Source organism: Triplophysa rosa, linkage group LG21 (genome assembly GCF_024868665.1).
Source record: "Triplophysa rosa linkage group LG21, Trosa_1v2, whole genome shotgun sequence".
In the NCBI taxonomy this organism is placed as follows: Eukaryota; Metazoa; Chordata; class Actinopteri; order Cypriniformes; family Nemacheilidae; genus Triplophysa; species Triplophysa rosa.
Window position 1 is genome coordinate 5,991,372 of NC_079910.1, and position 12,323 is coordinate 6,003,694.

The window sequence follows — 12,323 nt, forward strand, 5'->3', positions numbered from 1 at the left end:
CAAAACTGACCTCTGAACAGCGTGGGGTTGTGTGAGATGTGTTTAATATTAATTGAAACAGGAAATGAATGAGGCTTGGGTGGCACAATGGTTCTAACTGAAACTAACTGTCCTTAGGCTTTAGATCATTTTTTTCCCCTTGGTGAGCAACAACACTCCATTATACTAAATATACAAGAGAACTTGTCCATGATCTGCAAATCCTTGTAGCAAATATCTGATGGAGACCTAAAGGGACAGTTCACCCAAAAATAAAAATTCTGTCATCATTTACTTGCCCTCAAGTTCTAAATCTGTATACATTTCTTTGTTCTGGTGAACACAGAGAAAGATATTTAGAAGAATGCTTGTAACCAAACAGTTAGTAGAAAATAATACAATAGTGTAGTCAAAATTGGCCCAGAGCTGTTTGCTTTTCTACATTCTTCAAAATATCTTCTTTTGTGTTCAACAGAACAAAGTCATTTACAAAGCAATTTTCCTATGGTGAATTGGGTGAACTGTTCCTTTTAAATTGTATGAGATAAGCAATTTTTTTGCATTAAAAAAAGCTCCTTTCTAAATATTACTTGTTATTTGCCCAGTGGTTCTTAAAAGATTAAAGATCAGAAAGAGTAAATAAGAAATTTATTGTAGCAACCCATGCGTGCACTTTATGTTTAATATGTTGCTAAGGAAATGACATAAATCGGTATATGTGGCATGTGTCTGTGCGCAGATACTCAAGTCACGTGTAGACAGGATGTGGCAAAGATATTGCACAGGAAATGCAACACATGATGCGTTGCCAGGTTAAGAGACTGTACAAGCAACTGTTCTTTCCAGAGACAAAAAATCCCTCTTTGTCCTATTTGAAGGGGGGTCACAGGAGATTGTTTGCATAGCGTTTCAAGATAAATTCAATCGTTTATTTTCCTTCAAAAAAAAGTTCCCGCTATAAAACCGGCCCAGTCGACTGTATGCCAAAATCATTATCAGTTTGCTAAAATGAACATGTGTAAATATATGAAATACACGGGGTCTGTTAGCTTCAGAGGTGTTGAAAAGTGCCCCAGCCAAGCTTGAGAAAAATAATCCAAAACGCTTTCCAAACCAACTATCCAAGCAGCTCACTCTTTCCATCCATCCACACGCACACACACGGTGAGTTCAGCGCTTCAAGCTTATTGCCTGATTGAGACAATATTCCTTCTATCTGCAGGGTTTAATATGACTTTGTCCGTTGCAGCAGGTGAGCAAATAATGGTCTCGTATCAAGTGGACATATTCCAAACAAGCATCTATACCCTTAGCGTTTCACGTTGATTGAGAATCGACCGATTGCTGTTTGCCAAATTGCCGTAATGATGTGTTTTTCTGGTGTAACATTGGAATTATGGGTGTTGATTGTTGATTGATTTGCATACACTACTCAAGCTGCTATTCAAACAAAAGTATTGGCAGCTGAACTACTGTACTCCAACCTACTCCCTGGCAATATTCAAAAATTGTTTTCTAATAGAGAAGATATCATTTTAAGGGGGAAGGTAACTTCAAACATCTTTGTGTCCGTACTAATTTTAAAAGTTTTTGTATTTCTGTATGTGGAGTGAAGATGTGGAATATATTAAGTCCAGTCATCAAGCAGTGCTAGTTTAAAAGCAGTACAAAAATATGTTTTTTACAAAGTACAGGGAGGAAGAAGCGTTTTGACTAGGTGTTTTCACCAACTAGTTATTTTTTAATGTATTGTCGTTGTTTGTTTTGTTTTTTGTGACTGTTTGTTTTGTTTAGTTTTTGACAATATTCATCTTTACAATGGATATAAATGTAACTATGCAGGTTTTTGAGTTATGGGGATAAAAACAAATATATGCAGCAAATTGACATTCATTTATTAATATAGGTTTATGGTGACAGAATTACAAAGATAATATGATGATCGTAAATGAGTAGTGGAGAAGGGGGTAGGAACATATAAGCTGTTGCTTCTTCCTACTCCTTTCGGATATGTAGGCCTACATGTTAAGATTATTTTGTTTTGTTATTGTTTTGTTTATTAGCTAAAATATTATTTTTACATGTTCGAAATAATGTTTTTCATTCATTAATTCATTCACTCACTCACTCACTCACTCTCTGCACCCACATTTACACACATGCATTTCACGGCCTCGGGCTGTGACAGGTGCGACGATATCAGTTATTGAACATTGCTCTTTCCCTCCAGCTTTCCAACCCGGTTTCTCTCTCTCTCTCATCTATCTCTATCTTAGAGTAGAGTAGAGCAAAGGTGTTCTATAAAATAATTGCTTTAACGTTGAGTCTATGTTAAATTGGTTGTTCCAAACATTGATTTAACATTAAATTAGTTATTATTGGCTTATGTTTATGGTCAATTTGGGTTTGTAAAACATAATCAACCTTTTTTCTCTCTGATTTTAAGGGTTAGTTTCTTATTAAGAACATAAAACGTGGTTTAAATATAACATTTCTAGCACTTACACTACATACTACCAATTAGTTTTCTCCCAAACTTTAGCTAAAATGCCATTTAGACACAACCAGTTAATATATTTGATATATTTCTGTAACTGAAGAGTTTATTTCATCGCTGTCGTTCTAAAAGCTTGTATGCCCAAATTTGCTGTTTTTCAGGAAATGGAAAAAACACGGTACTTTTTAATTGATTAAATACTGTGTTGTCAATGCTGACAAGCACTTTTTAAACTTTTTATTGGTTAGATATTTGCAAAACCCAGCGACAAATATAAAGTGTGACTTGTAATAATGATTCATTGCAAGAAGTAAAAATCCCAAAATATGGTGATTCGAGGTTGCAGTATTTTTATTTTTTTTAGTTATTATTACTTAATCAAAACAATTTAATTGATTGGAATGCACAATAAAAAACTTTTTTTTTCTTCAGTTGTTTCTCTTCCTCAGTTTTGTCACTGACAGGTGTGGCAAAAAGCTCCGTTTGGAGCAGGAGTATGTTGCTTCTGCTGATAGCTGAGATTAAAACTAGAGCACAACGGACAGCTGCACTTCAGCTAAACCCCGACAGGATCGGTGAAGTGTGCTTGGGTTAGAAATAAGCTTTCACCTGCTAACTAAAAGCAAGAAACACTTAAATGTACATTAAGGCCGGCTTGTGCGCCAACAGGGCTGTTAAGACTGTGTGTGTAAACACTCGGGTCAAATATCTGCAGCCAGGATATGAAGACCGTTGTTAGGCATTCAAATAGAAAGCTAATCTAAATTACACTCCATCCTGAAAATCAACCACATAGTTTGTTCCTCATTTTCAACCGTTGTATACTCACTGACGGACAGAATGTCGCCGATACGGGTTATCGTCACAGACATCAGTTTTCCAGTGGACGCCATCTGCCCACCATTACAATCATTTTTCATCTCATCCTGTGACTAATGTTTGTTTGCTGCTGGTAAATCAGCGCGCACCTGGTAAAATGATTATATTGATCTCGAGTGTAATTGCGAAGTGTATTTCCATGACAGCTTATATGAGACAGGAGAACCATCTGACCAGAAGTTACATAATATGTGGCAAATATGTGTCAGTGCTACACAGGAAAATAGAATTTCACCATTTCTCAAGCTTTTTATAGTGTCCCAAAAGAAGTAGGAGGAAGGAATACAGGTTGTTGCAGGAAATAGCCTAAGGGAGGGGTTTTGCCAAAACCAACACTTAGATGTCACTGAATTTCAGTTTAAATTTAACATTCTCACATGACATGCACAAGCACGCAGTATCTGACACATCAGGACCGTCACTGTCCTTTTTTAAGGTTAAAATGAATTAGCTTTTACTTTAGGTCAGTTTTTTATTTACTATTTAAAAAATTTAAATGTGAAAATGTAATAGTATTTGATATACATTTTAAGTATTTTAATTAATAAAGTTATTTTGACGACATCTAGTCCTGTGTCAGCCACCGTAGTGCTTTGAAGGGGAGGGGCGAGCGGTGGAGTGAGCCGTTCGTTGCAATTCACAACCTCACCACTAGATGCCGCTAAATTTCACACACTAGACCTGTAACCTGTAAAATTATTTCAAAAAGTCCCTGTATACCGTCTGGTCTTATTAGGGGTCTATTGTTTCTCTCAGTGAGATGTTTTGTATAAATGAGATTCGTATTTAAAAGTGTTTAAAAGTAACATCTCATTTTAGGAAGAGCATTACTAGAAACAGTGAATCTGTGGCCACTGTCTGAGTCACAAATCTCATTTATACAAAACAGTGTGTGTAAATGTCTTTGTGCCTTGTAAACATTGACATCTATACCATGTAAAAGAAATGAATTAGAAGTAGATTTCAAGTTCAAGGAAATGTGCACGTTAAAGAAAAGATACTTAGTGTGGTCTTGTTTAATGGTAAATGTATTTAAAAGTGTTTAAAAGTAACTTTGTTGTCCTAGCATTGTTCAAAAACACCGGCATATGGAACATACTGTCCAGACAGATTCCACTAAATGATTGTTGTTGCTGTAAGTGTGTGTGTTTTTGCAGGTCTCTTTTGTAACACTGGTCCAGGGTTGAGAGTGTTTATCAGGGGAGGCCGAGGATGTTGATTCATCAGGGTTTTCCAAGAGGCCAATCCAAAAGGAAGAGATTTAAAAAGGATGGAACTTGGAGATACTGTACAGCATTCCCGCGTGTTTCCCGGTCTAAATTCCAGATAGAGTAGGTCACACATGACCAGCTCCATCTGCCTCCAATCACACAGTTTCTCTCTCTCTTACAGGACCATCACTGCTGCTCTTAATGATACTTCAATCAGCCAACAACATAACAGATCACAAACGTTTTCATCTGTCATGTGTTAATAAGTATCAAGAATTAAATATGAATAGATACCTGAATAGGAAATATTGTAATGGTGAGGGATTTATTTGACTTGGCCAATGGACATCCGTCAGATACAACCATAGCAACTCTCAGAACACTTTAACAATTTTATTGCAACGCTTTGGCAATGACACATATCACCCTTGAAGCATGGTCTATTTTTGCACATGCAAGCATATTTCTGGACTTGTTTAAATTTGTTAGGCTAGCATGAAGTCTGTATATTTGACACTTGGATCAATAAAAGAGTAATATAAATGAGAGAAAAGCAACTCCCAGGCAAAAATGATGGTGCTCAATTCCGAAATCTCAGAAAAACCCAGGTGACCTTGCAAAGGGACACTTTTAGACATGGCATAATACCACAAGGGGACCCCCCTTTGGGTGCATACAACAACCCCTATGGGGATGTCCCATATACATGACTTATATTACGTCTGCTCTGAGTTCAACAAAGCAAAGAAAAAGGTCATGTAAGAAATCAAAGTGATATTTACTAATATCAGTGACATCAGACACACACCTTATCAAATACTGTACTGTTTCCATTGAATTAAAAGTCCAAAAAATCCCCATATTGATTGAATATGTGGGATATCAAAAGCGTGAATGACAATGCTGATATTAAGAGGTAACAGTGATGATAATGAAAGGTGAAAAGACAGATTGACGTATGCAAGTGGCAACCGTCACGGTGTAGCCACGTAGGTGTTCATGGAGCAAGAGGAAGTTCTGTGGTTTCTTATTGGCTGCCATATGTTTTTCCGTTTGCTATAAAGATCTTCATGATATCTGCACCCAATCAGATTCAGACATGGAACAGACTGTTCATATTAATTTAGGAGTGTTTAGTTACTTTAAACAAAAGTGACATAATATAATTTATATTTAATTATATTAAACATACTTGAAGTCAAATGAAGTCTTGCTGACCTGTAGAATGTTTCTAAGTATACGTTCAGAGATTTTGAGTGTTGTTTTGCTTTAACAAAATAAAACTATGTGCTTGCCTGTGAAGAATTCGACACCAAGATGCAAAAGTGTTTGGGTTGGTTGCACGAGCATTGCAATGCCATTGCTAAAAAGTTCTGTGTTGCTAAAACGTTACATTTTGACGTTACATATGATTACATACATTAATGTCGCACGAACACTGCAGTTAAATACAGACATTTAAAAGGTTTGGGGTTATAAAAAGCAGCCCTAATACATTTTGTCATTCAGTAAGAGTTTAATAACACGTTAAAACAAGAGTCTGTCTGTCTGTTTGAAACACAGAAGGACCGCAGCCTTCTCCCACTTTTTCTTCCACTATTAAAATCCACTTGGCTATAACATCCCTGAGTGAATTCAGGAAACTTTGAGACAGTATTGCTGTTGTGCTGCCTATGAGCTGTACCATGAAGAAACAACAAAGTGAAGTTGTAAAACTATTTGGGTCAATATAAGTGAGTCATACAAGTTGTCGGTCCTGCATTTGGATCAGAATTAGACACGGTGAAGGTGTTGGCTGAGTTCTTGTGTCCCGCTCAGAACTTGGTGATCTTAGCTGGAGCTTCCTGACTGTTTTCCTGTTCAACTCTGGGAATGCAAACAACGTGCACCCCCACCCCTTTACTTCGTTCCCTCATTTAGAAGTCCATAGTGACACCCAGTGTCAAAAATTAGATATCATATAATTTGTTTTAAAGGGACAGTTTGCCCCCCCCAACAAATATGTCATCATTAAGTTGTTCCAAACCTGTATAAACTACTTTGTTCTGATGAACACAAAGGAAGATATTTGGAAGAATGTTAGCAATTTTCAGTTCTGGGACATCATTGACTGACTAGTAGGAAATATAATTTAGGTTTGTAGCACAAATGGCTTTGAAAACCTTCAAGCTCCATTAACAAATGCAGGCAATTGGAACGGTGGATAGTAGTCCATCTATACATCTTGGTTCATTACATATTTTATTTGTTCTCTATGGAAGGGGGTCTTTGTTCAATTACAGAGACATACTCTTGAGTCCTGTGGGAATACTGTGAGATCAGACTGAAATCTCACACGGTTGGACAACCATTTGTTTCAAAGAGCTTTGTGTGTGTGTGTGTGTGTGCGTGTGCGTGTGCGTGTGTGTGTGTGTGTGTGTGTGTGTGTGTGTGTGTGTGTGTGTCCGTATGAGTGAGTGAGTGGGTTTTTTGCCAGCCTGGAGAATGTGAGAGTGGGCACAATCAATAAAAGGTCCTTCTGAGTCCAGAAACACAGAGGGACAATATTCCTTGTGTGAGAGACAGAAAACAGGCACCGTGATAATCAAGAAGACTTGTACTGAAATCCCTTACAAAGGAAAAGTAGCCGATTATTTAAATGTGGAACTTGAAGAGCTCGGAGTTGTGACGTATTTAAGAAATGTTAGAACAAGCAATCTGGGAAACAGGCCTTCTCTCGAACAATGTGCAGTATTGTTAAGAAGCCGTATATTCATTTCTACATTTTAGGGGGGAAACAGTTGATCTGTGTTCTCTTGGTTTCATTCAGCTTACGTCAGAAATAATTTCTGACTGTACTGTATTAGTACAATAATGGAAGTTACATGTACTAGGCTACTATGTGTAAGATTGGTCTATAATGATAAACTCAAAACAGCTTTTAACAAAGATCAATAAACAATCAGAAGTCGCTTTGGATAAAAGCGTCTGCTAAATGACTAAATGTAAATGTAAAGACAACATGAGATTCTGTGACAAAACTATTGAGTGACCACATGAAACCTACTGTATAGAATACAGAAGGTAAGGGCGATCAGAGACTGCCCTCTTGTGGTTGAACTTGAACACAGCGTTAATTCTTAAACATTCTTAAAGGTGTAGTTCACCCAAAAATGAAAATAAATTCATAAATTAGAACAACATATATATATTTTTATTTTATTAGAAATATCATTAGTTCACAGAATGAAACAAAAATGATAATTTTACCAAAATGCATACCTATAAATGGCAAATTCAGAAAAACTGATTTTTAATAGTCTCTTAATTTTTACGCAGCTGGACAATTCCGTGAAAATGTCAACGTTACCATGAAAAAAATAAAGGTTTTACCAACGGTTTTTACTTTGGTAACAGCACAGATATTAACATTAGGTGGTTCAAATACCCATGTGAGATCTCTGTTCAAATTTGTAAAGTATTTGTTTTATTTTTAGTGCATGATTTTTAATACATGATAGTCAGGTAAGTGCCATTTTCAGGATTGTCACATCCATAACGCTACATATTCCTTATAAATGGACACATGAAAATTAAAATAAAATAACTATTTTATGTTCTATAAAGAGGCATCCCTTCTCCATTAATTGAGTATTATTGCTTTAGGATTGTGCATTTTATTTCACAGAAATCCTACAAAGTTTGTCGTCTCCCAAAAAACGCGTCCTTTTTTTGTCACATCCATAACGCATGTTTATTTCCCTTTTTTTAAATAGAGTCTAAACATAAGAAAATGTCAGTCTATGAACAAATTTTCTATCAACAAGGGTTTAGTAAAATATAAACAGAGGGTTCAATATATTTGTAACAAATTCATTCTCTGAGCATTTTATGTCACGTCCATAACGCAAAATGTCACGTCCATAACGTTGGAATTGCCCAGCTGTATATATTATAGCCTAAATATAGACCGTTAGACTTGGCTCCACTTTTCCTGCAGTTTAATATAGATTGGTTTAAGCCAGCAGGAATTTTCCAGGTGCTAAAAACCGATATTGTTTCATCAGGGCACATCAGGGGGTCTAATATGGTTATGAATTCACAGCAATGCCGCTAAACCATGTGCTAAATGTCCACACGAATCGAGTGTCAAAGCCTACAGAAAGAGATCCCTCTCGTATGAGAGGTGTGTGCGACTAAGTATGCAGAACAGCATGTGCTTCTCCACATTTTAAGCTGTCGTTTACTTGAGCACACACTAAATATCACAAACTACATTGGTCTGATCCAAACAGTGGCATTACTAAAGCCGCCAGCAGAGGGCGTGGGAGCTCTATAATGGGGGGAAAGTAGCTATACAGTAGGTATAAATCACGAAGTAATGCCCCCTTATAAAAGAACCAGTTAATAGAAATGATTGAGAACATGATATTGAGAAATGATTGAGAACAAGAACTCTCTGGGAAAGGTAATTAGATAAATACGTTTACATTTGGACCAAATACAGTAGGCCTATCTCACTATAATTGTAAACCATAAGTAAAAGCTTTAATTTCATAAAACATCATTTATATGAATATTTTACCCTTCAGTCAACACAACCATCTTTGCCCAAACCTGTCTGTGGTGTTTATGTCATCTTCCGTAGGTACCCCCATGTGCACCGATAGTGTCATCAGCCAAAACTGGAATTCACAGTGGACTTCAGAGCCGAGATTCGGTATCTTGTGGTCTCCCAGCGAACCGTGCTATAATTTATGCAGCCTATATTTAAATATGGCCTCCTATCTATTCACTGGAGTGCCAGGAGTGGAACTGGATAAGGTAAATGGTGACTTAAGCCTACCAGTGGAATGACAGAACTCTAGAAAGCACAGTACTCCTGGTTCTGATATTCCAACATAATGATCCTCATAACAGCTGGTCCAGACAACACAGCACTATAAACATAATCACGTTACTATTAACAAATATGCTTTACCAGTTTTTTTAACGGTGCACTGGATCTTTTTTCTTAATTTTTAGCATATGTTTAAATCACATATAATCACAGAGACAAAGAATCAGGTCATAAAAAGGCTAAATTACTTTAAACAGGCCAGAGCTGCCTCATAGGGGCCGCCATGTTGAAAACCCATCTTTGCAAAGTAACGTTACCCTTATAAAAAATAAGTACGTTCATTTTAATAAGTAGGCTATACTTAAGTATTTGTAAGCATTTTTATGTAGTAAGTATACTAATATTAATGTAGTAGTAGTATACTTGTAAGTGTACTACACTGTAAAATGCAATTTTACTGTTTTACAGATTTTTCATGTATAATGTAAAAAAACTGTAATTTTACATTAGATTTTTCACATAAAAAACATTTACAAGAAAAACATATAAAAAACGTTTCTTTTTACGTAAAATTACAGGATTTTTTTACAGTGTATTTTAACACTTCTTGGGAATAAATTGGCCCACTTTTTAGTTTACATACAGTATGCATTACTTTAAGTGTAACAGTAGTAAAATTTGAGTACAGAACTAGTTTGGAATGATGTTTACCGCAACTGTAATATAAGTCAACTTATAGGTAGGCTATACTGATAGTTTTCTTGTTCAGTATACTAGCACAAGTGTAATTGTACTACACGTTGAAGTATATTTTCAATGAACTAAGTGAAAGTAGTAAAGAGTTTTAGAAGTATTCAAAAGGTTACTCACTCAGAAGAGTAAACACAACTACAAGCCAAGTATACTAATAGTAGAACACTTGTGATCGAGGTATACTAAAAGTACAATTGAGTACAAGAACTATCAAAAGTGTCCTTTAACCGCAACATATGTCCTTTTTATAAGACTGAAACAAAGCTAATGCGATCAAGTTATTGATTTACACTTGATAGCTACAGCTTGGTGTTAAAAAAGCAGCTGTCAGGAATTGGGTAATCCTTTTGAGGGTTGTGCTCAGAGTCAATACCCTCAAGGTCAAGATCCAGCCAAGTCAAGAATCTGTGGCTTAACACATTTACGTATCATTACATAATCTCTACACTAAACTACAGCTCAATCAAGACAACAGACATGCTGTTCAGGTGATAAGATATATATAAACGCTTGGTTTGCTTTAAAAGCCGAGTTGCACTCGAAGCTCATGCTGCTGCGTGCAGGGGCTCAAGATGCAGTTATAGACTGCAGACAGGGGGCGCTATTGCATTTGGGCAACCATGAAGCAAACAGTTGTACGTAAATCACTTTGATGCAGCAACAGGTGCCTGACTCTGAACCCAGCAACAGTGTGACTGTTTGTGTTGTATACGTGTATAATGACCAGTACGTCGTTTTTCATAATACATATGTGGTGGTGAGGAATGGTAACCTGAGCTTATGACCTTCTCCCTTTGAAGTAGCCTACATTTGTGTTTCTCCTTGTGCCGAATGGAAGACAATGAGTTAGGAAACAAGATGCTGTTGCAGAAAGCTTATGAAGAAGATTGTGGTGGGCTAAGCAACATTACACAAAGCACATTTCACTCATACGTAACAGTCCTTAATGGAGAAAATCACTTCCTATGGGAAGACTTGAATCTTAAATAACATTCGTATGTCACGACTGCTTTGTCTTGTCCTTCTATCGATTTAGGCAGGGTAGACACCACAGTAACAGTTACTGGATGACTGTATACTGTCCCCCACAGCCTTGAGATTGAGCCAAAATAGCATGCCATACATACAGTATGTATTTATACTACGCACTCTGGCATCTAAGGATGATGCTAAAGTGAAGGAAGGTGTTAAAAAGTTTCACACCTGAAGAAATGCAGTGCAGTGCTTTTGACAAATAGCTTGACAAAGAGCTTGAAAATAATGTGCACTCCCATGTTCACCGTGTTGAACAAGCCTGTTATCACCCACTTCTGGCTGCAGAATATATTAATCCTGGTTTAACTGTATTAAGCATACTTTTGATTTTATTTGTAGTACAACCAATGTAACTGCAAATTTACTATAGTAGATATCTAGTTTAACCATGGCATTTGCAGTTAAACTATGGTAACACAACTGGCATATTCAATCTGTCAAAAACATCACTTTTACTATAATAACCATGGTTAACTTTCCTAAGAGATGATCGAATTACAAATATTTTAGCAAAATATGTATTTCTATCGTGGGATTAGATAAATAAATAAAATAAACGAACTTCTGCATAATGCTATATGAGAAAGATCAAAGTCCTCAATTCTACATCGCAGTGTATTATACATTTGTTTCTGACTATGTGCAATCACCTTGGATCGAACCCATGACCTTGGTATTGCTAGTGCCATGCTCCAACCACTGAGCCACAGGAAAGCTAACCAAGCTAAACATAACAGGCCTACAGAATCATATAGAATAAAACAAAGAAAAACATTAAATACACAAATAGCCTGAAAGAAATCTAGTCAATTACGGTGGTTTCATGTTTGCATTTTGTCAAACTGTGCATTTTATGACGGGTCTACTGTAGGGTTGCACATTGTACCGGTGCTACGGTAGCATCGCGATGCTAAAGCTTCAAAATACCCGCAATGCCTCTCTATTTTTGAAACTGTGGTATCGTAGTACCGTAGGTAATGTTGCATATGCGCATTAATATTCATTTGAACACTAACATCTGCCTTTTTGCGGTGTTTAATGAATGTGACTTGGACGATATAATGATTCAAATGAGCGTTTTGAACGAGTTGGTTAAATGATTCACTAACTCAGTGGAAAATTGACGCCACCTACTGGCCGTCTTAGTTCT